This window comes from Sceloporus undulatus, chromosome 5, assembly GCF_019175285.1.
Source record: "Sceloporus undulatus isolate JIND9_A2432 ecotype Alabama chromosome 5, SceUnd_v1.1, whole genome shotgun sequence".
Taxonomy (NCBI): Eukaryota; Metazoa; Chordata; class Lepidosauria; order Squamata; family Phrynosomatidae; genus Sceloporus; species Sceloporus undulatus.
The window spans coordinates 11,109,828-11,122,531 of record NC_056526.1 but is presented as its reverse complement, the minus strand read 5'-3'; the positions used below and the strand labels follow the sequence as shown (position 1 = coordinate 11,122,531).

The window sequence follows — 12,704 nt, the reverse complement described above, 5'->3', positions numbered from 1 at the left end:
GTTAGTTAGCCAAGCCATGCTTTAAAAAAAAAAAAAAAAAGCAACATGGTGCAGGCTGCTGGGGACAGCATGTTTTCAGAAAATGAGGAATGGTTGAAAGCACTGGGTACATTTTTTCACAACAGCTTGGAGAAGAAAACAGTAAAGAAAAAGAGATGATATCCATCATTAAATGTATGAAGAGATGTCATGTAGAACAGTGCTACTCAAAGTGATGGTCCATGGACCAGTGCTGGTCTTCAAGCTATTCAAGTGCTGGTTTTCAAGTCTGAGCTGGGAATCGAACCCTGGTCTCCAACACTCAAACCACTACACCATGCTGGCTCTCGTATTGTATTGGTAACATTCAAACATGTTCTCCATTCACTGGCAACTTTCAATATCCCATTACAGCCAGAAACTGGAAAAGGGTTTTTTGGGTTTTTTTAATAACAATTGGGCATGCTAGATGGGAGATTCTGGTAACTGTAGTCCAAGAAGTGAACTCCCCTAACTAATAATAATAATAATAATAATAATAATAATAATAATAATAATAAATTATTTGTATCCTGCCCCTCTGAGAACAATCGGGGTGGCTAACAAAGTTAAAAATACAAAACATATAAAATCCCTGGTACCCTCCCCTCCTTAAAAAAGTATTGAATTCAATGCAATATTTAAAAAACAGAACAAAAAACAACAACAAACAAACAAACATACAAGTTAAAAACTGACCAGAAGGTCAACAACATCATACCAACAAGCAACCAGTGGGAGCAGCAGTATCTTTCCCAGACGTTTTTCTAAGGCCGGGTTCTCTATTCTGGGAAGGCCTACCGGAAGAGATCCATCTTAACAGCCTTTTTAAAGCTGTCCAAGGATGTAAGTAGACGGACCGGAGGTTGCAACCCAATTCTTGGTTTCAGGGCCGCTACCGTGAGCACTTCCATTTTGTCTGGATTCAGCCTCAATCTGTTTTTCCTCATCCAGCCCATTACTGCCCGAAGACATTCATTGAGACAAAGATAGATATTCAAGCATCTGGTCTTGGGCAGAGCCCCAGAGAGGTCCAGCATTCATACCAAAACTACCAGTATCCTCAGTGCATGAGCATGTGTGTCCGTGCATGTAAGCACTATATACAGCCTATTTTTAGACACATTTCATTCTCCTGTCATGTGAAATGTTCACCTTCTTCCTTGAGAAATGGGTGTGATGCCAATGCGGGAATAGCTCAGCTCAGAGATATTTGCCACCATGAATCAACATTGGTACATAAACCCATCCCATCTTGTGACGTACATTACAAAAGTGATTGAGCAGGAAGAACTAGGTGTAAAAAAAAACTGTTGAGAGAAACCTGGGAATGTCACAGGTTCAATGTTCTCTGTTTGAAAAAGATCCATTAGCTTCACACAGGACAGGAACATTTGGGTCTCTTGAGAATTTACTTTTCTGTTGCTAATGGGAGCTGAAATTGTATTACCTGCCTTTTATTGCTCTTTGTCTGTAGTCCTCACATGGTAAATAAGGGGAGTGATCTCTATCTGCACTGAACTCCTCCAACACCATCTTAAGTGACAACATTTCAGGCAGAATCTAGGCCTGTGATTTTTAGGCGGGATACAGACCGCCCAAAAAGGGCAGTCTATCCACGCCTTGTTTTGCTGCACAAGGGAACCACAGCGGACAAACTGCGCAGCTCCCTCATGCAGCAAAAACAACCCTTAAAAGCGGGTTCTTCTTGCGGCGTCACAATGACACCGGGACGTGCGGTGCTTAGTGCCTAAGATGGTCACCATATTTAATCTGTATGATTTTTAACATCTTTGTCTTAGGAAGAAGCCAGTGAAGCCTCAAAACTTGCAGACATATTTTATGCTTTGGAATTGGCCCCCAAATAGTATAATTGTTGTGAATGTCAGAGGCCTTCCTGATAGGCTTCAAACTGGAAAGATGCTGGACATCATTCCTTTGCCAGTCCATACTTATTGGTCCAGTGTGCTCTATATAAATCATACAAAATTTTGCTTCTTGAGCAAAGGACATAAAAACTCCAATTACAAGAATGATGCTTTTTTTTGAGGCACATCCTGTCTTAGGAGTTTGTCACACTGGGGCTAATTTCGGCATTGAAGAGGGATTAAAGTGCATTTAAAGCATTCTGCAAATAAAGCAAAAATGTCGAGTAATTGCACGAATGATTATCACATGCAGTTGTGCAAACAAAGTGATATCGGAAATGCATTGTCACTGAAATCCCAAAAGTAAAAAGATGCATGTTAATGCTTCTTAGTGACCACTTGAATGGCGAGTTTTGCATGACATTGTGTGAAATCGTTTCGCATAATTACACAGTTTTTCTGGGATATTCATGGGATAAACTCTCGATCTCCTTCTTGTGATAAACTCCTTAGTTTCTGCAGCAGTAATATGCTATTGAAATACAAGAAAAAGAAGGCAATATTCAATTGAAAGAGATAAATATAAATGCACACTGCTAATATAAATCCACAGGTTTGCTCACCAAATTTAATGGGACCAAAATGGACCTATCAACTCCTTCAGATACTCCTGAATAAACACTTCCAAAGTTTTTTGCAGGATTTTGTCTTGTTTTGTTCTACTCTGTAATGCATATTTATGAACCTGTTTTGACTAAAACTGATATTAAAGACTAAGGATATCACCCCTAAATTCAAGTAATACCAACCAAGCTTTTATTTCATTCAAAACATAAGTGAAATTGTCAGCATCAAACCAGGCACTTAAAGAAAAATTTTCTAGTATGTATCTTTATTTTTAGAAGCAGTATGGTGCAGTGGTTTGAACACTGGACTCTGGAACAACAGGTTCAAATCTCTTCACAGCTGTGAAAACCCAGAGGGAAATTTGGGCAAGTTACAATCCCTCAGCCTAAGAGGAAGGCAATGACAAATCTCTGAATTAATCTTTCCAAGAAAACCCTAATGTGTTAGAGTTGACTGGTAGGTGCAAAGAATAATAACCATGGGTATTTCATATCTGTATTTCTCCCTTTCCCTCCCTCCCTCTTAGGATTTTCAGTTCAGGATCCTCCCAAGCCCTGAGTTTTCTAGGCTAAAACCTGCAACCTAGGGATGGCCCCTGGTGGTGCCATTAAGTGTTATGCATTAAGTACCAACCATAATTGCTCACAAACTTTGTCTTTCAAACCCATGCACACATGTATTTCCTGGTTGGAAATTATGATAAAAATCTAAGCTAAAGGGGATGTTCTCAGATCAAGGTGAAATGTAGGGTCTGTTCTTTTTCATTTATTTACAGTGATGCAATAAGGAACATTTAACTTAGCCAACCTGCTTCTAGACAGATGGGGGATGCAGTGCAGAATGGAAGGTGACACCTAGGGCCACAACAACTAGGAGAGAAGGAGGAAGCAAACCAAGTACTGTAGATATATAGACCCCCTGCAGAGTCTTTGCAAGTTACAGCAACTAATTATGCCTTGCAAATTGTGGTAAGGTGTTACTCCCGCCTGAACTTCAGTAGTGCACAACGCAAGGGCTGCTGAACACAGATCCAGACTCTCTAATGCTTACAGCCAAATTACATGCTGAACCAATGTTAGTTCCCTGTCAGAAATGGTCCCATGGACCTAATTTTGTTTACTTGTTGTTGTGTGCCTTCAAATCGTTTCTGACCTATTCTGACCCTAAGGCGAACCAATTTTGGGATTTTCTTGGCAGAATTTGTTCAGAGAGGGTTCTCTTTGAAGCTGAGAGAATGTGACTTGCCAAAGGTCAGCCAGTGGATTTACATGGCCAAGCAGGGATTCGAACCCTGATTTCCAGAGTTGTAGTCCCACGTTCAAACCACTACACCACATGGCTCTCAATTTGCTAGTCCCAATTAAACCAACCCATCTGACCACTGAATCAATTATCCAAACCACTGAACCAATTGATGGGTGTTCCAGTTCATTGAATCAACTGCTGACTAGCAAGTCAATATCCATGTAAATCCCATTGCTTCAATGGTCTACTTTAATTTGCACTAATAATTTCATTTTGGGCTATGAAAATAAATGGGATTTAGGTCAGTTGCAATGTACAAGAGCCATTAATTTCAATGAACCGACTCTAGTATTATGGTGGGTGGGACTAACAATGGATATAGCTCCATGTCTCCCTAGCCCAAGCACACCACTGTCTTCTACCACAGTGTGTGCATCTGTCTTCAAGTCACCTGTTGACCTATGGTGACTGCAGGAATTTCATAGGGTTTTCTTAGGCAAGGAATACTCAGAGGTGCCTTTGCCAGTTCCTTCCCCTGAAATATAACTAACAGCACCTGGTAACAGGTATCATAAAATCAGAGAGCTGGAAGAGACCCCAAAGTCCGTATGGTGAAACCCTCAGCTATGCAGAAGTACAAAATCAAAGCACTCCTGGCAGATGGCCATTCACTCTTTACAAAATCCCAAAGAAGGAGACTCCACCATTCTCTAAGGATTCCACTGTCAAACAGCTCTTACTGTCAGGAAGTTCTTTGTAATATTTAGGTGGAATCTTTTTTCTACCATAATGCAAAGAGAGGAATATCATTTACCATTCACAGCTTCAACTTTTTAATACCTCTCTAGATAACTTTGTAAACTTCCATTTCAAGCTTAACATTTCAAGAAGCCACTTTGAGTTTGCTGCACACTTTGCTTCACTTTTAAGGGTGGCTGAGTTTATGGCCAGGCTTTTCCCGAACCAATTTAGGATAAATTGGCTAACTCCTACTGCAACTTCCATAAACCTCAATTTCCTTTCTTAACTGCATTTCAGAGCCATGAGTTGCAACCATTAATCACTTTCAGTTGTGGATTTCCCTACTTGAGAATACTGCAGTAGCTGTCTAGAGACCATCTTTTGATTGTTGGATTGCTCACTAACTGCCAGGATAATCAGTTGGCATTTCCTCAGTGGGAACTAAAAAAACTTGGGATGTTTCTGCAATGCACAATTAATTACTTGGGAGGGCAAGTCCAAAATCCCAATATTGCCCACAGGCCAAGTATACTGGAGAAAAGAAGTTGTCCTGAATTTTGGTAAAGCAAAATAGGCATGGAATTGGCTAAATTTGGAGCAACTTTGGGTGCAATACAGGGGTGGAACCCAAAAGAAGACATGTAAACCCACTGGGACCTTGGGTAAGTCCCACTCTCTCAGCCTCAGAGGATGGCAATGACAAACCCCCTCTGATGAAACTTGCCAAGAAAACCTAGTGATACATTCACCTTAAGGTCACCATAACTCAGAAATGACTTGAAGGCATATAACAACAACAACAAAGCAAAGAGGGGGGAGCCAAAAAAGAAGTTATTCTCCCCCAAATAAGAATTCTGCTCCCCAAATATTTTTTTCCTTCAGTGCAAAGATATAAAACTGAACACTAAAGTTAGGATCAACCAAGCTATAGTATTTCCCTTCACCATGTACGGTTGCAAGAACTGGACAATGAAGAAAAATGATAGAAAGACAATCAACTCATTCAAGATATGGTGCTGGAGAAGAGTGACAAGGATACTGTGGATGGCCAAAAAGACAAATAAATGAGTCCTAGAACAGATCAAGTAATCTCTGGAAGCCACAATGACGAAACTGAAGCTGTCATACTTCAATCACATCATGAGAAGCCATGACTTATTAGAAAAGACAACAAAACTAGGAAAGGCAGAACGCAGTAGAAAGAGTGGAAGACAGCATGGAGATGGATAGTCTCTATCAAGGAGGCCATGGCCCTGAACAGAGTGGTTCAGGGCAGCAGCGCTTGGAGATGCCTCATTCACAGGGTTTCTATGAGCTGAGGTCAACTTAAGGGCTGTTAGCAACCTCCACAACCCCACATTTCTAGCATTGCAGCAACTTAAAACATCAGGAGAGCATTTGGAACTACAGTTCAGGCATCCAAAGAAAAGAGGCAGGCAACATTACCAAGGGAATCTGAACACAGAGAATATAAGAATTCTGTTGTTGTGTGCCTCCAAGTCCTTTTTGACATATGGCGACCCTATCATAGGGTTTTCTTGGTAAATTTCTTCAAAGGGAGTTTGCTATTGCCATCTTCTGAGGCTGAGTGTGTGTAACTTGCCCAAGGTTACCCAGTAGTTTTTTATGCTCAGGCAGGGATTTGAATTCTGATCTCCAAACTCAAATGAGCCCTAAATTCAAAGCACTACATCATGCTTGCTCTCAGTAAGAGTTCTAGGTGTGAATAATTTTCAGAGTCTCATTTATGAAAGGGTAGAAATTTGGAGACTGAAGGAAAATTTCATCTGGGGTACGAATTCTTATGGGGGGACAATGCCCTCATTTTGCCACCACCCTCCTTGTGGTTACACCCCTGGGATGATGGGTGATGTTATGCTGCTGTTTTTCTTGTGAGTTGATGCAGGCCTAACAGTTGTGCAGCCTGCTTTATGAACTCTCTTCCTTGTAATATGATCTGTTTTTCATAGCTTTTCTCAGGTAGCCATGCTCATTCAAGTCATTTATTTGTTCAGAGGGAGTTTGCTTTTCCCTTTCTCTGAGGCTGAGAGAATGTGACTTGCTCAAAGTTACCCAGCAGATTTCCATGGCTGAGTGGGGATGCAAGCCCTGTTTTCCAGAGTCGTAGTACAAACCAGTATGCCATGCTGGTTCACAGAACAGTATTGCTTTAGTTTCGTTGTAATTCACCATCAGGTGTTCCTTGAGCAATAGTTGGACCAGACCCTTAACAATCTTTTCAATTCAACTCTAGTTTGGGAAAGAAGTGTAACATCATCTGCATTTGCTATAGTAAAATGGATTCAGCTTTCGCAGCTAATTGAGGGGCATGATAAGTAGGAAATGTCAAGTGCTCAACAATATATTTGATATATACATGACCAATAAAGGGACCAAAATACATTGCTGCCTGACCCCTTTTGTTCCTGGCACTAGAGCTCTCTTGCAAGAATTCTAATTGCCCTTCCCAAAATTGCAAATCCCAGGATCCCATAAGAATGAACCATGGCAGTTAAAGTGGAGTAACAGTATTATAATTGTGTCATGCAAAAGGGCCCAAGGTCACATCACCCATCCAGTTCTACTCATTCTATGCTGACCAGCATCTGCTGCCTTTGGCAGCTGCCTCCCTCCAGCCTTAAACTAAGCCCTTCATTTCAATATGCAGTGAGGCTTTGGGGAAGGAGTATTCAGACCTGCAACTCATCTGGAGCATGAAGTGGGTTGTTGCTGTTAACTGCTATCAAGTCAACTTCAACTTGTAGAGACTATGAACAAGAGAGCCAGCATGATACAGCGGTCTGAGTATTGGACTAGGGCATGAGTTGTTGTTGGGTGCCTTCAAGTTGTTTCTGACTTATGGTAACCCTAAGGTAAATCTTTTACACACTCCCTCAGCCTCAGTGGGAGGCACAAATTCTGCAAAGAAAACCCTGTGATAGCTTCACCCTAGGGTCACCATAAGTCAGAAACAACTTGAAAGTACACAACAAATTAATGAGAGACCTCCCAACAGATCTCCCTGCTATAAACAGCCCTGCTTAGGTCTTGCAAACAGAGGACCATGTCTATCTGGACTGAGCTGTATCTGCCTATAGAACACACACCTCTTTTCCTGCTGCCTTCCACCTTACCAAGCCCTACTGTCATTTTAAATGAGTCTTGTCTTCTCATGATGTAAAGTATGACAGATTCAGTTTAGTCACCATGAAGTGGTACAGGGTAGCAAAATGTTTGCAAATCATTTTATAAATTTATCCTCACTGAAGCAACTCTATTCATGATTAATATTTTAATCACCTCTTTTTGATTTTTGGAGGATAGCCATATTACTCTGTTTCAGCAAAGGCAACAACTCCCATCATCCCCAGACACCACATTAAATGATCTGGGAGCTGTAGTCCAATACCGTCTGGAGCAGTGGTTCTCAGACTTTGGTTCTCCAGATGTTTTGGACTTCAGTTCTCAGAATTCCAGACTGTTGGCCAAGCTGGATGGAGCATCTGGGAGTTGAAGTCCAAAACACCTGGAAGACTAAAGTTTGGGAACCATTATTCTGGAGGATCACAGGTTCCTGCATGATATTTTCATTTAAAGAAGGCAAGTTTTTTCCACATTTTTTAGGATTCATGTTGACTGAATCTTTACATGATTACACTTGTCATTTGAGCTTGCAAAGTGAATTGGACAATTATAATGTTCCCACCCATTAAAACACTACCTGAAAAGGAAAATCACACATAAACCTGTCATCATTTACAAAAATAAATAAATAAAAAAATCTGGAAATGCAATGTAATTATACAGGATTACAGAACTAGAAGAACAGCGTTCCTCATCATAACCACAGCTACTTTTATTATGCTTCTGCTCTTTAAGACAAATTGCACAGAACTGACCAAGATGATCCCTGATATAACTTGACTGTGGCATATTTCAAGGCTTTAACTATTTTAAAGAGGGTAAGACAGAAAGAAGGCTGGGCAGAAACTTGCCTGGAACACATAACTACTAAGTGAAATTAAACTCTGGAATTTCATCTCATAAATCCCTGCAGATTTGCTTTTCTGACAGATATCACACACAGCATTTGTTCTAATTTCAGTCTTTGTGATTAGCTGAATATCTGAACTAGTTCTGAAAAATACACCTAATGTTCAGAGTCTTTCTGCACCAAACATTTTCTCTGGAATAAAGTTCACTACGCAGGTCATCCAATGTCAAGTATTTTTAAAAGCACTGGCTGAAACAGAAGACTTTTAAAGCTTAGGATCAGCATTCATAGTAACCATAAAACAAATTAAATTCTTCCAGTGAAATAATGAACTAACTCAGAAAGTTTCAAGGCCTCACAAAAAATGACTTGGGGGGGGGGAGAACCAGATCACATCCCATGTTTCTACGGTAAGCAAAATGGTGTCATGTCACAATTGTTATTTTATTTATACCCTTTTGCAACAAAAGAATTCTGCAAGGCAGTTAATCATAATAATGATAAAATATAGATTAATATAAGTTAAACATCAAAATCTTGGTCACAAGAACACAACTGAAACTAGTTGAAAACTATTAGAAACGTAACAAAGACACCATGATAAAATAAGTCTCTCAATGACACAGTGACACACTTGCTTCCACCAAATACTGGTCCAAAGAGATCAGATATGGATTGTCAATTAGCTATTTGGCCAACCAGCTGAGTGGTATCTACTTGAAGGAGTAAATGCCAGGAGACAAGAATCAATGGTGAAGTGTAGGAGATGAGCTGTATGACCCAGACAGGCTGATACTTTCAGATTATTGAGATGTGGGATCCTTTCACTGATGTTGAAGAAAGATTCAGATATTAGTCTAGAAGGGTTTTAGGCACAGGCTTTGTCTTGGCAGCAAAATATCTTTGGCCAGTCCTTGACTACTTTATACTCGATTTTTACCACTCATTACCCCAGGAGCATGAGGATATCCTTCTCCTCTTCCAGGGGTGTGTGTGTGTGTGTGTGTGTGTGTGAGAGAGAGAGAGCGAGAGAGAGAGAGAGAGAGAGAGAGAGAGAGAGAGATGCGTGCTTAAAGTTGTTTCTGACTTATAGTGACCCTATCATGGGTTTTTCTTGGCAAGATTTGTTCAGAAAAGGTTTGCCATTGCCTTCCCCTGAGGTGACTTGCCCAAGGTCACCCAGTGGGTTTCATGGCCAAGTAGGAATTGAACCCTGATCTCCAGAGTCATAGTCCAATGCTCAAACCACTACGCCATGCTGGCTCTCTCTAGACAATTCACACATACCATGTGTTATTGACTGAATTTCTGGATCACCCATGATTGAGATCCTATCCAAGAACCTACAAATCATTGAGGTATCATTGGATAATGGTCCAAGTAGTGTCAATTTATATAATTTCACGATTGTGATGACAAGGTCTAGTGCTTTTACATTACACAAGGGCAAATTTCAATTGAACATGAGAAGGAACATCTTGATGGTAAGAACGGTTCAGCAATGGAACCAATTACCTGAGAAGGTGTATATGTCTGTGTGTTGTGTGCCTTCAAGTCGTTTCCAACTTATGCCAACCCTAAGGCACATCTATCACAGGGTTTTCTCAGTAAGTTTCTTCAAATGAGGTTTTCCATTGCCTTCCTTTGAGGCTGAGAGACTATGGCTTGCTCAAGCTCATCCAGTGAGTTTTCATGGCTTAGCTGGGATTTGAACCCTGCTCTCCATAGTCACTGTCCAACATTCAAACCAGTACACTCAACATAAGAGGGTGGTGGAGTCTTTTTCTTTAGACATCTTTGGTAAAAGGCTGGACAGCTACTTGCTGGAGATGCTCTACTCTTGCTAGAGTTCTTGTACTGAGGAGAGGGTTGGACTTGGTGGCCTACTTTTAAATATTGGTTTCACCAATTCCACACAGAGGACTTGGCTGAGTAACCAAATAACCTACCCACTCTGGCTGGGAACAGAAACTGGCCTCCCTCGACAACTATATTGCATACACAGAGACACATATTAAAAGCTATTTAAGAAGCAGTAAAGCCATCTGAAGAGTTTATTGCACCTGGGAATTGCTGCCAATACTACAATGCTATCACACAAACTGCTCTGTAAAGCCTGGTTTCCCATCCAGTTTATCGCCATCATAAAGCTTTGCTTTTCATTTTGCAAACTTAACTACTCCAGTGTTGATCTGAGATAACAGTTTTCCACAATCTGATGTCCTACAGATATAATGGACAACTATGAGGTTTTCTTGCCAACATTTGTTCAGAAGGGGGTTAGCTTTGCCTTCCTCTGAGGCTGAGAGAGTGTGATCTGCCCAAGGTCACCCAGTGGGTTTCTATGGCCAAGCAGGGATTTGAACCCTGGTCTCTAGTCAGAGTCCAGTGTTCAGCCTACTATACCATGCTGGCTCTTGATATAAGATAAAACATATTGATTTGATTAACATTTCTGAACAAGAAAACTTTCCTAAATTCCTATGAGAGTTAAATATGTAACAAAATAGCCATTAGAAATTTTTATTCTGATACCAGAGTGGAAAATTTTTCTGCTGACTCCAACTGCACATGTCTGATTTCAGTTATTGTGGTATTCAATGCAGAATGTAGTATACTGTCTTTTCCTGTTCTTGTACTGTATGTGATATCATATAGGCTATGATTGCAATATACAAATGTTATACTATGCTGTGTGCTATCTTCCCATCTGTTGTTTGGCCAGTACAATACACATCTGACAGTTCAGTGACAGAGGCAAATTTGCAGCATGGCTGAAGAATACAACAAGAATCCCATCATCATCTTATGTTTGCCTCCAGCTTAGCGCTACCTTCTTACTCATACTGGCTCATCCCTATCCACATGCTTAGAAGGTGGATAATACCCCTCTTTCTGCAAATTTGAGAAACATACAAATCATTACAATAATTAGACATTGCACATACACTGAGTTACAAAGGACAGTACAAACAAGAATAGAGCTTTTCAGCCACACAGATATTTCAATGAAGGATAAGTTCACTACAAAAAGACTTCTTTATTAGTAAATAAATAAATACAGAGGTAAAGTGTAGCATCATATATTCATTTCTGAGCCCATTCCTTATCAAACACACCAACCAGCAAAATGTAGTTAAGCTCCCCCCCTTTACATAAACACACAAACCCACAAAGATGTCCATTGTGCACAAACAAAGCCTGTTTTCATTCAAGAGTAAAGCTGGATACCTTCCAAGTATTCTATCTCTTTCCCAATTTCTGGAGAGCCAGTGTGGTGTGGTGGTTTTAGTGCTGGACTATGACTATGCAGATCAGAGTTCAAACCCCTGCTTGGCCATGGAAACCCACTGGATGACCTCGGCCAAGTCACACTTTCTCAGCCTTAGAAGAAGGCAAAGCCAAACCCCTTCTGAACAGATCGTGCCAAGAAAATCCCATATAGGTTCACCTTAGGGTCTCCATAAGTCAGAAACAATTTGAAGGTATACAACAACCTACTCTCCATGCGACCTCTCCCAAATTTCACGTTATTCCAATATACCATGAGCCACATTACATTTGACATGGACTGGTTCTATATTGACCTATGCCGTGGTTCAGCAATCTATGGTCTTCCAGCTGCTTGTAGACTCCAACTCCCATCATCTCTCACCAATGGCTATGTTGGCTGGGGTTGATAGACATTGTAATCCAAAACAAAAAAACAACAACAAAAACCATCCATCTGTAGGAACACAGTTGCCCATCCTTTGCTTGGGCAGAAGATTCCTGAATTCTTACGGTTGCTATGCTCCAACCCATTCTCTCCATATGCAACCCTCCAAGAACTGTTTCAAGTTATTTTGTATTACCTTAGCATTTCAAGTGATTCCAAATGTTATCCCAGTCTGGGGTGGGGGGCCTTTGAGAATCAGGTCCTCATAATGTGACCAGTCCCCAACACACACAACTGGATATGAAGGGTGTCTTTTGCCATATGTCTGTATCCTTGAGCAGTAGACTCAGCTAATTACTTTCCCCAAACACATCAATGGAGTGATCCAAAAATGCACATTTTTTCCTTCTAGTGAATTTTGAAACTCCAAAAATCTCTAGAAAATGGACCAAGTGCACTGAAGCTGTTTTTACATGGTTAAACTGGTCAAGCTACAGTCTCCAGAGTCAAGTGGGGCTTTCCAAGAGGAGAGCAGAAAGTGCTTTTTAAAAAG

The 12,704-nt window shown here is 40.7% G+C and overlaps 2 protein-coding genes across 4 annotated transcripts in view; one reads left to right on the top strand and one right to left on the bottom strand.

Annotated features, from left to right (window-relative positions):
- Positions 1-12,704, top strand: part of USP6NL (USP6 N-terminal like) — a 681,049-nt gene that overhangs the window by 422,958 nt on the left and 245,387 nt on the right. The gene's annotated exons all lie outside the window — the stretch shown is intronic.
- Positions 1-12,704, bottom strand: part of PROSER2 (proline and serine rich 2) — a 40,204-nt gene that overhangs the window by 3,168 nt on the left and 24,332 nt on the right. The window lies entirely within an intron of this gene.